The following is a 17,627-nucleotide window of genomic DNA, read 5'->3' as shown; positions in this document are numbered from 1 at the left end:
TTTTCTGTATCAGTCTTGCAATGCTTTTATTTAATTTAACATTCATTTGCTCCCGAAATATACATGTACAAATTGAAACTTAAAAAAATTGCTGGATCGATTCTGGAAATTGCTGCATCGATTCTGGATCGTCCATTCCCCACATTGGATTGCATTGCCGAATCGATCATTGTTGACACCACTAGCTTCTACGGTGTATTTGGTCCCGTTAGTGATGAATTAACACTGCATTTTTTACTGTGATGAAGTACATTTACTGACATAGTTATAACACTAGTACACCATCTTGCATAGTTTATACACAGGGGTGAGAGTATTTTCATGGTTTATTGGTGCTACACTAACCACCAAACTAGGCAGGTAGATGTTTACAAGCTGATAATTAAAAGCAGACACATACATTTAGTGCATTTACTCTCACTTCTCTTTGGTATATCCCCAGGTTTTTAGTCACGTTTTGTGACATTTTTGGCTTGCCCATCCTTCTTCATATCTGCAGTTCATTGCCTGGATTTATGACACAAATTGTATGAGTGATTTGTGGTGAACTTTAAAGGGATTATTACATAGCATTTGGCAGGCACTTTTTTTTACTTCTTTTTTTTTTTTTAGATGACAAGGAAACTTTTCCGGCACCAACAGGACGTTGACTGGCAGCCTCCATATCAGCCTTGTAATGTCAGGCATCTGAAGCTCCCTCATCTCCGCCTCGCCCGCCCTCTTGTTGCCATAGCAGCAGTCACACCTGTCAATCACTGTCTTCAAGCACTAGTGTGTGGCCACACCCCTGCTGTGCACTCTCTTTCCCCCCCACACACGCATGCACGCGCACACACACACGCACACATACACTCACACAAGCACTCGAGTGCCGGAATAATCCCTCAGACGGGTAGAGGACGTGGCTGCCGGAACTCAAGGACAGCGGAAACCAGGAACCAGGTGGGCGGAATGCGGAACACTGATGTGTCTTCAACAGCGGAACTAATAGGTTTGAAGGGACACTTTGCAGGAAATGGTCGAAAAAGGTACTGCAACTATGCTGCTCATTGAAACTGGGTTGGCTATCGCCAAATTTGATATTTACATGAAAGTTTACTAAGTAATAAACAAATATTTTCTAGTATGGTTCAAGTAGAGTCATTTTTGCAGCTAAAAATGGCTATTTTTGGGAATTCAAAATGGCGGACCATGGAGAAGATCCCCCTTTTCATGTATGAAAAGTGCAATTTTTCCAGTCATAATGAATACTTAGAATTTGATGGTGGTGGTAAGTATTCATGAAAAATGTAACATTAGTGAATGGGCAGCATGAATTCTGGAAATAAACAACTAAAAATCTCACACAGTGTCCCTTTAAAGAACATTGAGGTGTCACCAATGGGAGTGGGTGCCACAGACGTCAGGTCGTTGTGTTGTACTAAGTAATAAAAAGTCAGATCAGAAGTAGGGTATTGTTCTCCCTAATCTGATCAGAAAGTTGGAATAGAATAAAACAAAATAGGTTGGGTTTTTTTTTTCATTTCACATGTAGGCCTAAATACAAACCAAATACAAACCCCAACTCCGGTGAAGTTGGGACGTTTGGTAAACTGTGAATAAAATCAAAATGCTATCATTTTCAAAACATTAAACCATTCATTAGATGGAGAATAGTAAAAAGACAACATATTAAGTGTTAAAACCGAGAAAAAATATGGTTTTGGGGGACATGTGTACTCATTTCTAATTTGATAAATGCAACACGTCTCAAATAAGTTGGGACAGGGATCAGTGAGATGTAATAAGGCAAGGCAAGGCAAGGCAAGTTTATTTATATAGCGCATTTCATACACAGGTGCAACTCAATGTGCTTCACAAAGTTAACAAATGTAAATGAAAGGAAAACAGGGAAATGAATTAGAGTCAAAAAAACATTTAAAACATTAAGATAAAACATAAGGTAAAAATAATAATAAAATAAAACATAAATAAACATAAAACCTTGAAAAACATACGCAGTCTTCAGATTTTAACTGTTCGACGACAGAGGAGTCTGGCCTCCTTTTTTCCGTTTACCTGATAGAGTCTAGAATTGTCAGGGTTTTGTCTTCTCTTATTTTACCGTCTTTTCATTCAATCCTCAGAATTTAACTGTTCGACGACAGAGGAGTCTGGCCTCCTTTTTTCCGTTTACCTGATAGGGTCTAGAATTGTCAGGGTTTTGTCTTCTCTTATTTTACCGTCTTTTCATTCAGTAATTTAAGAAAGCATCTGAGAAATGCTTTGTCCTGAGTCTAGATTTAAAGCTATCAATAGTGGGTGCATTTTTTACGTCATCTGGAAGCTGGTTCCAAAGCTTTGAAGCATAGAAGCTAAAGGCTGCCTCTCCACACTTTGTTTTGACTTTTGGAATCACCAGCAAATTCTTCTCCGTTGACCTTAGTGACCTGGTCGGTGCATACAGCTGAAACATATCCAGTAGATATGTGGGTCGCATTCCATTTAATGATTTAAACACAAGTAGCATAGCCTTAACCCTGTGAAACCTGAACCATGAAAGCAATGAGAGAAAATTCTAATTTTTTGGAATTTGCTTCAATATTGGTCCCTTATAAGAAATGTAAAAAAAAAATTCAAAATTTTGTTAAGGTCGCTGAGATATTTAATGCATCATATATGATGCATCAGGCTTTTAATGAATGAAAATTCCAATTTCATGACCATTGAAAAATGACTTTTAATGCATTTACAACTTTTTTTTTATTTAAAAAAGTTGTCAGACAATTTAATTTGAGGATTATCTTTAAATATTTAGTGAGATCCTGCCATTTTTTTAAGCCTATCCTTGTTTTAGCAGGACCATATTTTACATTTCCCACAGCCTGGTTGGGTAATTTTTTAAAATCTATGTAAAAACATAGCTGATCGAATGCTCAACAACCTATTTATGAGTGTAATATAGATCATTATTCATTTTTGATGTGTAATTTGAATATATGGGTCCATTACTACAATTGGACCATTTCTCCATTCACTTCAATGCATTTTTTACGAGATCATAATTTCAACATTTTGCATTACATTTTCAAAATTGCAAGTAAAACCTGTTTCTTAAGGCAATATCTTTGTCTTGAAGTAAAACAACTTGTGTGTTTTGTTAAACGATCGTCGTGGTGTGCTTTGTAAGTTTCCCTATGGAGCAAATGCATTGATGGCTGACTTCCTGCCACCGCCGGATGGTGCTTATATGTCTCATCAGTTTTAGCACGATCTCTCTGCAACACGGTGTAAAAAATATAAACTCTTCCTTGCTTAATTGCACAAAGCAAGTGTTCAAATTAAAGGATGTAGAGTTATATTTCGGAAATTTGTACACAAACCTTATGCAATTTGACGAAATCTCAGCGTTGGTCAGGGAAACCGCTTCTACCCCATTTTCCTGTTTTTCGCCGAGCTGTGGTCAACTTGTTGTCGACCGCTGCTCTCTTGTGGCGGTTTCCGCGTACTGCAGGACGTTTGGAAATGACACGCAGGATGTTTTTCAGATCGATTTTTTTTTGTGTCAGCGTGGAGAGGGCTTTGAATTTGATGAGACATATATGATGCATCCGGCGCGATAGGGTTAAAATCAATTCTGTAGCTTACTGGGAGCCAATGCAGCGATCTTAAAATTGGAGTAATGTGGTCAAACTTCCTTGTCTTTGTAAGAACCCTTGCAGCTGCATTTTGTACCAGTTGAAGCTGTTTAATGGTCTTATTTGGGAGGCCAGTAAACAGACTGTTACAGTAATCAACTTTACTAGAAATGAAGGCATGTATTAGCTTCTCCAGATCATGTTTAGACATCAGGCCCCTACATTTAGAGACGTTTTTTATGTGATAAAATGCAGACTTAGTAATAGCTTTCATGTGACTGTTGAAATTTAGGTCACTGTCAATGAGGACCCCAAGATTTTTAACTGTTTCCCTTGGTTTCAGTCCCTTCGTTTCAAGGATAGTAGCAATCTTTTGTCTCTCCTCTCTTTTCCCAAATATAATTACTTCAGTAATAAACATCCAAAGAAGATAAAACAACAAAGAAGAACATTTCAAAATGAATTGCACTGATGGACAATATGAGTGTCCAGGTATAAGATCATCACAGAGAGGCTGAGTCACTCAGAATTAAAGATGCAGAGGGAGTAATTACCATAGTTATTACATACATTTTTGAACTTCTTTTGGTTTACCATGATTGAGTGTATATAACACATATTTTGTCATTAAAATCATTGTATAGGTTCATGACATGAAATATATGTCCGCTGTAGTCTCACTCCATCGCTCCAAGAATTATAGCTATTGAAAATGGACTATATTAAGAATGCTTCATGTGTGCAAATGATAGATTGGTTTAACATTCTCCTATGCACCCGAGCTCACTTGAAATAGACCCAGAAGACATGGGAAACTGTCCTTTGCTTACAGAAGTCAGCAGAAGTTGCAGAAGTCAATTCTTTTTGAAAACAATAGAGTCTTGCACATCCTGTGCTACAGTGAAAATGGACCATCCAACTTGTGTTAGTGCTAACTTCAAAAGTCAGCCTCCATGATGGCATGGGGGTGCAGTAGTGCATTGGTTAAGTTGTTCTCACTCATCTGTAGACTTAAATACAGTGCTGAATGATATAAATGGGTTTTAAACAGCATGAAAAGCCACTCATGCATTGTATTTTGAAGGGAGATCTTCAATTACTGCCACATAGTAAGGACAAATTGCATTCTCTACTATGTTTTAATAGTTTATCTCCATCATATGGACCAGCAGGTGATAAAATGGCGGACTTTCGGTCAAGAGCTGTCACACTGTAAGCACTACAGAAAGGAAAACATTGCAAAACATGACAAGGAATAAACACTCCATTTAAGGTGGGGAAATCATGTCCAAGATAGGAACTAACACTGTTTTTAATATAAAATCATCTCATCAGTTAATGTATTTAAGTGTTAAGTGTGGTATTTTGTTTTGTTTTTAGTCTTCCTTGGCATTTGCTGCCTTTTATTGTCCCCGTCCCAACTCTTTTGAGACGTGTTGTTTTTACATATTCACGAATATCCCCCAAAACAATAATTTTGGTCAGTTTTGATGGCTGATATGTTTTCTTTGTGCCATTCTCCAGTCAATGTTAGAATCAGACATTTTGAAAATGGCAGTATTTTGTTATTATTCACAATTTACCTTTTGTCCCAACTTCTATGGAGTTGGGGTTTGTACATTCTCTATATTCACAATGCAATACAACTGAAATCATGTGTAGTGAAAGCATGTGTTTCATTATGTTTCAAAGAGAATAAAACGAAAATTTCAGATCATGTAAAAATGGCACAGCGCACAGTAGATTTAGGAAGAAAGGATCAAGACAAGACGAAGGGGAAAAAGGAAAATGTGAAACGTGGTTCTTTAGATCAGGAGTCCCCAAACTCTACCATGCCAAGGCCCCCCATATACTGGTACATTCCAACCAAGGACCTGCTTACACGGATCGTCCCGCGCTATTTTTTTCTGTGCACACCCTTTCACAAACTTAGTCTAGGTCTGTGAATCAGTGCCCTACTGAGGTACGTGCGCTACGTGCTACATGCTATGCTACACTTTTCCTGTCAACCTGCCACGGCCCCCAGGGACTATTCACGGGCCCCCAGGGGTCCCCGCCCCCACACACACACACACACACACACACACACACACACACACTTTGAAAACCAGTTTAGATAGTAGGCTTGAATAAGGAAGTGAAGTGTAGTAGTTGAAGGAGAGGATTGTACACATCCCAGGGAAAGGTGCAGGACGAAGGTCAACTGAGTGAGGAATCTTTTTCGTTGTGTTTTATTTTATTTTATTTTATTTTATTTTTTCGGCTCACGCCTTGATGAAGGCGTAAGCCGAAACGTTGGTCTTATTAAATGTAACTGCATGAAGTTCTGAGTGTGCGACGACATTCTTTTTCAAGTTGAGTCTAATTGTCTGCCGTACGCACCTCAAACGGTGTGCGTGTGCGTTTACTGAAACCCGAAGAAAGACATGGCAGAATTTCCTGCCATGAAAAAATAACACACAACAAGAAGGATTCTAAGTGTGCGGACTCCTCACTCTGAAAAGTAAGAATGTAGTGCCCGCTCAGCAGAAACCAGACGGGGAGAACAGATGAATGGCACACACGCACACACACACACACACCCACAGTACACATACATGGACACACACACACACACACACACACACACACACACACACAGTCACATACAGGCACATACACAGCAGGTAACCCCATGCTCTCAACGCACCTCACATCAAACCCACACACTCCTGATAATACCTCAACCCTGGTGACGGTTGATCCGATTGGTCCGATTGGTCAGATTGCTGTGACGGACAGCGCAGGTGACCAATGGCGTGCAGATGGGCTTTATGCGAGGATCAACAGCTGATGAACAGGCTTATACCACAAGAGGGCAGAGAGAAAGTGGGAGGGCACTGAGAGAGAAAAAGAGGAGAGAGAGAGAGAGAGAGAGAGAGAGAGAGAGAGAGAGAGAAAAAGAGGAGAGAGAGAGAGAGTTTGTTGGAACTATGAGCAGGTTGCAAGTTACACTAGGCCAGCCAGTTGTTTATTTCCAACTGGCTCCCAATGATATCATGGGCAGAACTACAAACTATGGTGGCCCACACATTCCCATAAGTATCACTAAAGAGAGACAGAGAGAGAGAGAGAGAGAGAGAGAGAGAGAGAGAGTCCTTATGGCATCATGTCCATAGAACTACAGAGGCCCATGCATTCATACATCACTAGAGAGAGAGATAGAGAGAGAGGGGGGAAAGGGGGTGGGGCACAGTCTAATAGACAGAGGGCATTTGATCTAAATTTAGCCAATGGCTGCTCTCGGGGGAGGAGCTAATCCTCTTTGTGCCAGAATTATCTGGCTGCGGGATTAAGCAGCTTTGGCCCAACGCAACGCACAGCGATGGACACAGTGTGTGTGTGTGTGTGTGTGTGTGTGTGTGTGTGTGTGTGTGTGTGTGTGTGTGTGTGTGTGTGTGTGTGTGTGTGTGTTTAAGATGACCATCTACTCTCCCCCAGCGATGGACACAGTGTATGTGTGTGTGTGTGGGTGTGTGTGCGTGTGCGTGTGTGTGTGTGTGTGTGTGTGTGTGTGTGTGTGTGTGTGTGTGTGTGTGTGTGTGTGTGTAATCTGGCCATCTACTCTACCCCAATGATGAACACACGCACATACACACACAACACCACCCAGGCCAAACCATCCAGGGCTTGGTAAGTAGGGGTGTTGGAGGAGTGCTGTGGTGGGTGCATATGAAGAGCTCTTTTCCAAAACGCTATATCCACCATTTTTGACTTTTTTTGCATTTTAATATTGGAACTGGCTGTTCAGAAGTCCTATCATCTATGTGTTAATTCTTGTCATTCAAATGTTTTGAGAACATACTTTTTTAAACCTCTATAAAATGCATTTTGCAATGCAATTCAATGGAATGCCAAATACAAAAATGTCAATTTCCCAACATTCTATAATAAAATGGATATATCTCATTTTGGAAAAGAGCTCTTCTTAATATACTGCCTGTGCAAAGACTGAAACACTGCCCGCCTGGGATTTTATCTCTGGGCTCCACCTCAGATTATGCTGCCAGTGCTATAGATTATGCTCTATATTAGTAGATTATTATGCTCTGAAATTACAGATGTCCCCTGGCAGTTTATCTGAAGCCGAGCCTGCAGAGTTGGTAAGGTGTGGGTTGGTAGAGTTGGTAGTGTGTGTGTGTGTGTGTGTGTGTGTGTGTGTGTGTGTGTGTGTGTGTGTGTGTGTGTGTGTGTGTGTGTGTGTGTGTGTGTGTGTGTGTGTGTGTGTGTGTGTGTGTGTGTGTGTGTGTGCGAATGTGTCGGAAGTGGTTATCATGTTGCAAGGTCTCCTTTGGGTGATCATTTTAGAACACATAGTATGTGCATTAATTCAATTGCTGTCTGATAGTGTGCACATTGCCCATAAACTCTTAAGACATACTCCATATCCTATTCATAATGGTCTTGCCACCCATTCCGATCACCCAAACCAACACCCCTTACACAAGCTATCATGCCTGTTGTGTCAGAGAGAGAGAGAGAGAGAGAGAGAGAGAGAGAGAGAGAGAGAGTGTGTGTGTGTGTGTGTGTGTGTGTGTGTGTGTGTGTGTGTGTGTGTGTGTGTGTGTGTGTGTGTGTGTGTGTGTGTGTGTGTGTGTGTGTGTGTGTGTGTTGGTAAGCTGTCCCGGACCCTACCAATAGGTCTTAGCATGGCCACCGTGGGGGTGTTGGCTGGTTACAACATGTTACGGTGTGTAGCGTTGGGGATGAGCCGTGTGTGTGTGAGCCCAGTGTGTGTGTGTGTGTGTGTGTGTGTGTGTGTGTGTGTGTGTGTGTGTGTGTGTGTATGTGTGTGTGTGTGTTCCAATGAGATGAGATGAGAGGAGAGGAGGGATCGTGAGGTCGGCCTCTGCTAATCCCTGGCTGCGTGGAAGCGACGGCCGCTAAGGTGACATGTAGGCTTCACCGTCACTAACAACGCAAAAATATACGATAAACCATTTGGACCACCGTGGATCTTTTACCTTTCCCCGTCCAACTCTATTCTCTCAGTCAGCCATCATTGCCAGCTCTCTCTCTCTCTGTGTTTTTCTCTCACCAAGTAGTGCCTGGGGTAAGTAGACTTTATATTTACAGTACTGTGTGTACCGTAAGCCTTCATCTGTTGCGCTATTAGTCCTTCAACAACTTGCCCTTTCAAAAGAGCTTTGTGGCCACTTTTGTGCTCTCTGTGTTGTCTGTTAGTCTCCTGTGGATGTGCATCTGTAGTCATACTCCCTCTTGGTAGGGTAAATTAAAGTTTACAGTTCCTCCTGCTTAAGAGTAAGTCGATACACCAAAGCATACACCTGCTTGTTTGTATGGACCTGCAAGGGCAAGAATATTTCATGAAAAAAGTCCTGAAATGTAGTTTGTATGAAGTATGCTTCCCTTTGAAAAATACTGTTGTAGGCCTATGTTTGATCGAAGCATTTAGAACGGTTGACAGACTCTGTATTTGGGTTCTACATCCATGCAAGAGGGCTTATAGCAATTGTGTACGAGCGCTTTTGTGACACTCCTCAAGTCCAGTTGTTTCTGTCAGGTAACGTTTCCGCAAAAGATCACACTTTGTTTGTGAGGGGCATGCCCATGCATCTCACCCATAAGCACTAGAGACCACTAGAATACCTCCTGTGCTTTTCCGCACCACTCCAGTCCGCTAGACCTTTTTCAAGGTCACTCAGACACAGGGGACGAGGGATTAAAAGATCACAGTGGGCCACAAGCAAGGGGCACCTGGGCATCCCTGGAGGTGGGCATAGAGAGTGGAAGTGGCATGGTAAATGTAAATGTATAGGCATCCCATTGCAGTGGGATGGTCAAGTCCAGATAGTATCGCCATCGAGCTATCGACTAGCATGCCCTTCAAGAATGCCCTCCAGCAATTGGTCATTTGCCTTTGTGACATCACTCCTACCCCGTGGCATCCCTAACTGTGTTGTGCATGGTGGGACAAAGACATGCCATGACATTACAGCAGGAGATGGCGGAAGAGTTTTCAATCCCCTCCTTCATTGATTTGTAGAGCTGATTTGTGAATTGTGGTTTCTTACTGCAGACCACCGACGGCCCTATTCACTATTTGCTGAAAAGACTCAACTACATCATAACAACATTGCTATGACAGTACCAAGAGCCTTAAGTAACAGATGAAGACATAGTAATTACAATTTTGGTGAGAGTAAGGTTATAACATAGCCTCTGCGCTAAGGGTTAAGGTGGCATATTGCTTTTTCCTCTTGATGACTTGTTGATTTGAATTGTAGAGTTGAAATCCCCATTTATGGTGTTGCATAGTGAGTCTTTCCTCGATAAATAATACTAAATAATAACAACAGTGTGTCAGCATGCTGTGTATGTGCACAGTCACAGCATACTGAAATGTATTATCATAATCAAATTTGATGAATCGTGTGAACAACTCATGCATATGCAGTAGCAGGGGTATCACATTGTGCAACAGACCATGAAAAAATATTTCAAGCATTTCAAAATATGATTTGCATTAACCTTCCTCTTCATCATTCATATATTACTTTGCATTGTTATTATTGGAGATGACACCTCATTAGTTCTTGCATAATGTTTTTCCTGCCAGGTGGTCTCCAGTTTTTCAACAAACGCACCTAAATAGTCTGACAATCCAAGGGCAGTCGAGAGTAAAGACTCGGAGTTACATAATCCCCAGCTGGTGCTCCGAACAGGAAACGAGGAGAGAACAGGACAGAGCGAGAGAGAAACACAGTGAAATGACAGAGAGGGCTTATTTATTTGTGACTGACAGAGTGGTTTGGAGGAGGGAAAAAGAAGATTATGACAAACAAAGCCATTAGGCGCATGAAAAGAAGTCAATCTCTGTTGTGGTCCCACTGGTGGCTTCAAAAAGCTGTACGAAGTTACATAGCTAGCCTAAGCTAAACAGGAAGTGATGTCGTTCAGGTAAGCAGGGTCAAAGGTCACGAATTCAAACAGCAAAGTGCTGAGGAAAGCTTGAAGATAACGGTGTGGCACCCATGCATAAAATACAGATAGAGTTATGACGGTACTACTGGCAGAACATACGAACAGAATTACGTAGGCTATATAACTGACCAAATAAAAGATGTAAATCGGGCTTAAAATAATAGGTGGAGGATTTCATTTTCAAGAAAAGCGTTACGATTTACCAGGGTTAGGGTCAGGAATAGGGTTCACGTTAGAGTGATGTTACCAATGCATCTTATCTTATAGCTTATAATACTAAATGACTGAAGAGCTGAATTGCCATAACCCATAACCTATAGCCGTGATTTATGGAATGGCACGCCCGAGCAAGGGTCTTTGAATTGAAGACTCGCTGGACTAAGGAGTAGGGCTGTGAATTCCCATGTGAAATAGGGCTGCACGATATATCGAAAATGTATCGATATCGCGATATCATGGCTTGCAATACACGTGTCGCAAAAGTTGGTTATATCGTGATACCTACTTTAACATTTTTAATAACAGCCACTGGCCCTGGATCATTTTCTATGAGAAACATAAATCAGAAAAATAATAGTGACACCCCTTGAACCCCTAGTGACCCATCCTCAATATTTCTATTGCACAGTGGGTGTTCCTGCATCGGATGTTGCATAGACAAGACAGGGGGCATGATATCCGGAAAAATATATTGTTGGGTGGTACAGTTATGCTTCTGAAATGCAGTCTAAAGGTCTCCTATTTTTTTTTCTATCTCTATCTCTCACCCTCAAAAGCATAGCTATATAACCATGATGAAGGGAACATGAGCATGCACAGGACTTGTGATATTTGTTGTTGTTTTTTTGGCCTGGGTTGACCTGAACACCTTCTATGTAACAAAAACAGACACACCTTCCAAGGCGTGCGCAACCACAATTCAACCTCAACCTGACAACGGTGGGTTTTTTTTGTTTTTTTTTAATCCAATTTGTCCAATGTAAGTATAGTTTCAATAAAAGCCATATGGGTTCCCTCCTGCAACACATACAGCATAGTGCTGAAGTGGGCTGGAAAAGGTAGAGCATTTACAGGGTCACTTTTCCTGGCAAATGTGCCGTTCACATATAGTATTGATATGTCTTCATTGATTTTTGTAAAAACAAAAAAAAATGTATCTCCCTTATCACCATTGTCTGTGAGTCTATGCCTTGCCTTGGAGTGTAGTGTAGTGTAGTGCAGTGTAGTGTGTTCTAGTACAGTGATGGTGCCGCTTCCCCCAGTTGTATTTGATTTTCCAGGTTTTTAATCAATCAAAGTCAAAATAAATATAATTATCCCAGGAGGGAAAGTGGTCAAGGTGTGCATGTACAGAGACAAGACTTAAAGGGCTATGCCACTATTTTGGGGCTTAATACAGTTAAAATCGTTGGCTGGGGTTTATAAAGGTGGTAAAGTGTCTTATTTTTCATGTTAAGCGTTGTCTTGCTTTAAGACAAGTTGAAAGAGGGAGTATGTAGCTAAGCTAGTGAAAGTCAATGGATCACTGTAGCATGTAGCATGGTACACGGATGCAGCCTAAGTAGAAAAGTAGAAGCAGGCCTAAAAAAGAAATACAGTTTCCTGTCAACACATGACGACTAACTTGAGTAGGACCTGTAGACCTATGCATTTGTCTTACGATCACCTAACTCTGAACCGGTTGGATCAAGTTTGTGGCGTGTCCTTGATAGGTTTGCAGTGTTTTTCAGTAACAACACAGTCTATCTCATTAGATAGTAAATGGTGTAACAGCTAGGTAACATCATGTGCCAGTGTTGTATTTAGGCTACATCATGAATTTTACTTTGCTTTTACTTATGATGCCTCTGAGTACAAGCCAAGCACATTTGACACTGTCGGCATAGCAACATTATGATCACGTCAGTTAGGGTCGGCAACTGTCAATAGAAAAAAAAAATGGGGGCGGGCGGTCGGTGGGGTCCTCTCCTAGAAAATGTAGCATTTCTTGCATGTAATTTCCTGCATTTTAACATCCCGTGACCCATTTCAACTCAAAATGGAACCCATACTTCTATCTCTAAATTCGGGTCAATTACTGTTGGCAACCCTAACATCAGTGTCCATGAAACTCACACTACACTACAGTAAAATGCACCCAATTCGATACCACAGTGACGAGTGTATCGTGGGTTATGGGGGAGCGTGTCTATGTTCCCACAGCCCATTGGTCCCACATCACTAAGATTTTTAACACTATTTTTTAGGCCTATTGGTTCTGTTGGTTTAATTGGAAATGTGGGAACATGGAGTTGTCGAGCATAGGGCCTATATTTGAATAATGTCTTAGGATGTCGCAGGAATAAGCTGGGGCCATTGGGCTGTGGGACCAATGGGCCGTGGGACCAATGGGCTGTGGGAACATAGAGCTGACCCCGGTTAGGGACTGGGTAATGGTGTAATGTGGTGTATTGTGAGTAGTGCAGGGTAGTATGAAGCAGTGTAGTAGGCCATTGTGTAGTTTAGGGAGGTTCAGTGTGTTGCAGTAGTGCAATTTAGTGTGGTGTGTTGTAGTACAGTGCAATGTAGTGTGTACTGTAGTGTAGTGGGGTGAAGTGTGGCATGAGGTAGTGTGGTGAAGTATAGTATAGTGTGGTGTAGTGTAGTGTAGTGTAGTGTAGTGTAGTGTAGTATAATATAGTATAGTATAGTATAGTACAGTATAGTGTAGTGTAGTGTAGTGTAGTGTAGTGTAGTGTAGTGTACAGCAATATTGTGTAGTGTGGTGTAGTAGGCTATAGTGTGGTGGGGTATAGTGTAGTGTGGTATTGTAGTGTAATGTGGTGGAGTGTAGTGTGGTGGGGTGTAGTGTTGTGTGGTGGGGTGTAGTGTAGTGTAGTGTTGTGTAGAATAGTGTGGTGGGGTATAGTGTAGTGTGGTGTAGTGTAATGTGGTGGGATGGGGTGTAGTGTAGTGTAGTGGGGTGCGGTGTGGTGTGGTGGGGTGTAGTATGGTGGGGTGTAGTGTGGTGTAGTATAGTGTGGTGGGGTGTAGTGTAGTGTAGTGTTGTGTAGTGTGGTGTAGTAGGCTATAGTGTGGTGGGGTATAGTGTAGTGTGGTGTATTGTAGTGTAATGTGGTGGGATGGGGTGTAGTGTAGTGTAGTGGGGTGCGGTGTGGTGTGGTGTGGTGGGGTGGGGTGGGGTGTGTGGTGGGGTGTTGTGTGGTGGGGTGTAGTGTAGTGTAGTGTTGTGTAGAATAGTGTGGTGGGGTATAGTGTAGTGTGGTGAGGTGTAGTGTAGTGTAGTGTGGTGCGGTGTGGTGTGGTGTGGTGTGGTGGGGTGCAGTGTGGTTGTAGAATAGCGTGGTGTAGTGTAGTGTGGTGTGATGTAGTGTAGAGTAGAGTAGTGTAGTGTACTGTGGTGTGATGTGGTGTAGTGTAGTGTAGTGTGGTGTAGTATGGTGGGGTGTAGTATAATGTGGTAGGCAGTGGCGTGGAACAGGGGGGGGAAACCCTGACTCATTCTTAGGGCCCAGCCCACCCGGGGGGCCTGTCGGGGGCCCTCCTATGGAAAATGTTCCATAGAAAATTTTCTTAGGGGCCCATGAATGAGGTTGTTCCTGGGGCCCCAAATTTAGTGATACTCCCCTGGTGGTATGGTATGGTGCAGTGTGCATTCAAGTGTTGTATGCAGTGATACAGTGTGATGTAGTGTGGGGTTGCAGAATATAATGTATTGGGCAGTGGGATGTAGTTTTGTGTGATGTAGTGCATTATACTGTGTACGGGTGTAATTTATTGCAATACTGTATTGTGAAGTGTACTTTAGTAGCCTATAGTGTAGTGTAGTGTAGTGTAGGCAGTGTAATATAGGATACTGTATGGAGCCAGGGTTGCCAGATTGGGCGGGTGCCCGCCCAATTGGGCTACTTGGGATGAGCGTCGGCTGGTAAAAACGGGAAAAAATGGCCATTTGGTGGTTTTTCAGCCATTTTGGGCCCATAGAAGTCAATGTAATTTGTTGAATTTAACACATTTTGGCGGTTTTTGAGAACCTTTTGGGCGGGATTTGATCAGACACATCTGGCATCACTGTATTCCGCTGCTCGGGGCACATTTTCCATTGCTGTTTCTGACGACGCTTCCACTTCAGGAGGTCTGGACTGTAGTTGGTCCTGCTTCACTCTTGGTTTCACCAACCACCACACTAGTGATGTGTCGGTCGCTAAACCGTTCGGCTCTAAGAGCCGGCTCTTTGAAATATTGTAAAATTAAATTAAAACTTTTAGTTTATTAATTATGTAAGCACATATATATATATATAGGGAGCCGAAAGAGCCGGCTCTCCTTAGTAAGAAGAGCCAATAGAACCGCATCTCAAAGAAGAGCCGAAAATCCCATCACTACACCACACCCAGTGCCATTTCCTCTGTCTAGCCTAGTGTTTTTCAACGAGGCCTCTTACATGTAGTAAGTCCCCCTGTCTGAGAGGGGGCAGTGCTCAGTTGCATTAGTCTATTTCATTTTTTATATCAAGAGGGGTGTTTTCATAAGGAAGTCAAGGGGGTGAAGTTGAAGTATCCAAGGCAATCTTCCAAAAGATTAAAATAGCTTTAATAGACGGCTAAATCATTATAGAAATGTTAAAAACGTCAAGATATTTTCGGCCAAGGTGTGGCCTTCATCAGGACTGGGTCAATTGGTCAAGCGGCCGGGTGTTGGGAGACTTATGATGAGGTCAAGGGGGTGTTTGTTCAAAGCAGGTGGAGAACCACTGGTCTAGCCACAGTCTATTCCGGGCCCCGTCAATGGTGTTTTACTGCTAATGACACTACCAGCAAAGAAAGTGGATCTAACAAGAAGCGTCATTTTGTTTCTTTTCCGGTATCCACTTTATGTCAGGTGAACGCCCCTTTAGGAGACCTTCGGTTAGGAGACCTTCGGAGTCCTGAGGTTGAGAATCAATGAAGTCCCCTTAGCGCTGTAGATGGCGGTAGCGCACGTCTTGCGCAAACACCTCAAAAAGAGAAGAAGGAGTAGGGGACAACGCCCCCTTAGGAGACCCAACTTGAGCACACGCTTTTGCATTGAGTGGGCGTGTTTTGCGATATCTTGCTCTGATTCAGTATTTTCGCTACCAGGGCTGCCCCCCTCAACCAGCATTTATACGGCCCTGTCCGTGGAGCATTGCCGCTCATTCACCCCTTTGTGCAGAGCCTGCATATGTTATAACCCTACTGTCAGCAAATTGTAATGACTAAAAGTATGTTACCACGAGAGGCTGTTGATTTTGGCATCCCCATGGCATTTCACCGCCGCTGCTGCCGTGGGTTTGCCAACGTCTCCACCACACAGTATAGGCTAACGATCCATATTAACATGGACATAAAATCGTCCATTTTGTCTACATTTGGTTAGTCTCTGTATGTCTTTGTAAATGATTATGCGTTTTTCTTTTGTTACATGGTCTCTAATGTGTCTGACTGTCTAGAAAAGAGCTATACAAAACCTATAGCATAACCTACCGATATATTCCATAGTGCAGTGTGATGTGTGGTTTGTAGCGCTCTGCTGTGTGGTGTAATATGAAGTGATGCAGAGCCTCAGTCTGTCGTCTTGGCTGTCTGTAGTCCAGGAGAGTGAGAGTAAGATCTTAAGCTGATTACAGTGTGGTTCAGTCAACGTTTCGAGCGCGCACATACTGTATTCTGGCCAAGCACCCCCCACCCCCCATTTAACCTCTTTGGATGAAACAAGGGCCTGCTGGTGATCGTGCAGATCTCCAGGGAAATACTGTTACCGTGTGTCCCCCACAATTAACCCCTTTGTTCCCAGCCTGTTATAGTGTCACCAACATGGTAGTGACCAGTGCTCTATATTAACACCCGCCAAAATCGGCAAAAGCTGGTGAAAATTCTGTTTGGCTGTTGGAAAAGAGAACCTACTACCCACCTTGACCCATCGGTGAGCGTGTGTTTGGCTAGTAAGCATGGCCGTAACTACCATTGAGGACACAGGTCATATCCTCTATATTTTTTTTTTTCAGAAATTCAAAAATGTATCTATGATGAAAATCGTGTTTGATCAACAATGATAACTTCAGTCTGCATACACCACCCCCATTTATCCTCAAGACAGTGATGAATGAAAACGAACGCAAGAGTTTGACGAAAGACATGTATAGCATGCAGTACAACATTTTTTGGAAAAGAGAACCTACTACCCACCTTGACCCATCAGTGAGTGTTTGTGTTTGGCTAGTAAGAGTGATAAAGGACAGTCAAAAAGACGAGGCGCACACAAGGCTTGCAGGTTCAAAAAGTGTGTTGTGGCCGACAAATTAACGTTAAACTTTTTTCGCACACCTCAACTGGCAGGTGCGTCGGAGATGGCCTGATGAAGGTCTAGTACCGAAACGTCGTTTATTAAAGAAAGAACAGCGAAATGGTCAGTGTGCGGGAGTTGGCCGACAAATTAACAAAAGAAGTCAACGGAAAATATCCGGAGCTCCAAACGTTTCGGACCTAATCCATTATCAATGTCTCCAGTCTTTGTAGCTCCAGATATTTTCCATTGACTTCTTTTGTTAATTTGTCGGCCACAATACACTTTTTGAACCTGCAAGACTTGTGTGCGCCTCATCTTTTTGACTGTCCTAGTATCACTATTTTTGGTGAGGAGTCGCACCAAGCAACAAGCGATCCTAAGTTAAGGCGCAGACGCCAACTTTCTTTGTTGGCTAGTAAGAGTAACATCTATTAGCCATTTTGGCTGGTCATGAGGAAAAGTTAATTTAGAGCCCTGGTTATGACCAAGTCTTAATCAGTTACTTAAGAATCTCTGCATTGCCATCGCAATGTTGTTATGATGTAGTTTAGCGTTTTCAGCAAAGAGTGAAAACAGCCGTTGAGGGGACCATCAGGGTTTCATGACTGGGCGGAAGTTTTGTGACGGTACCGCCCCCAACTCGGGTGTCCGCCCCCACTCGACTGTCCGCCCTGTGCAATTGCCCGGTCGAACCGCTCTGCCTATGGTATAACCTCACTG

The sequence above is a fragment of the Engraulis encrasicolus genome, chromosome 23, assembly GCF_034702125.1.
Source record: "Engraulis encrasicolus isolate BLACKSEA-1 chromosome 23, IST_EnEncr_1.0, whole genome shotgun sequence".
NCBI classification, from domain to species: Eukaryota; Metazoa; Chordata; class Actinopteri; order Clupeiformes; family Engraulidae; genus Engraulis; species Engraulis encrasicolus.
The sequence above is the reverse complement of the archived record's forward strand: the minus strand, read 5'-3'. Positions refer to the sequence as shown.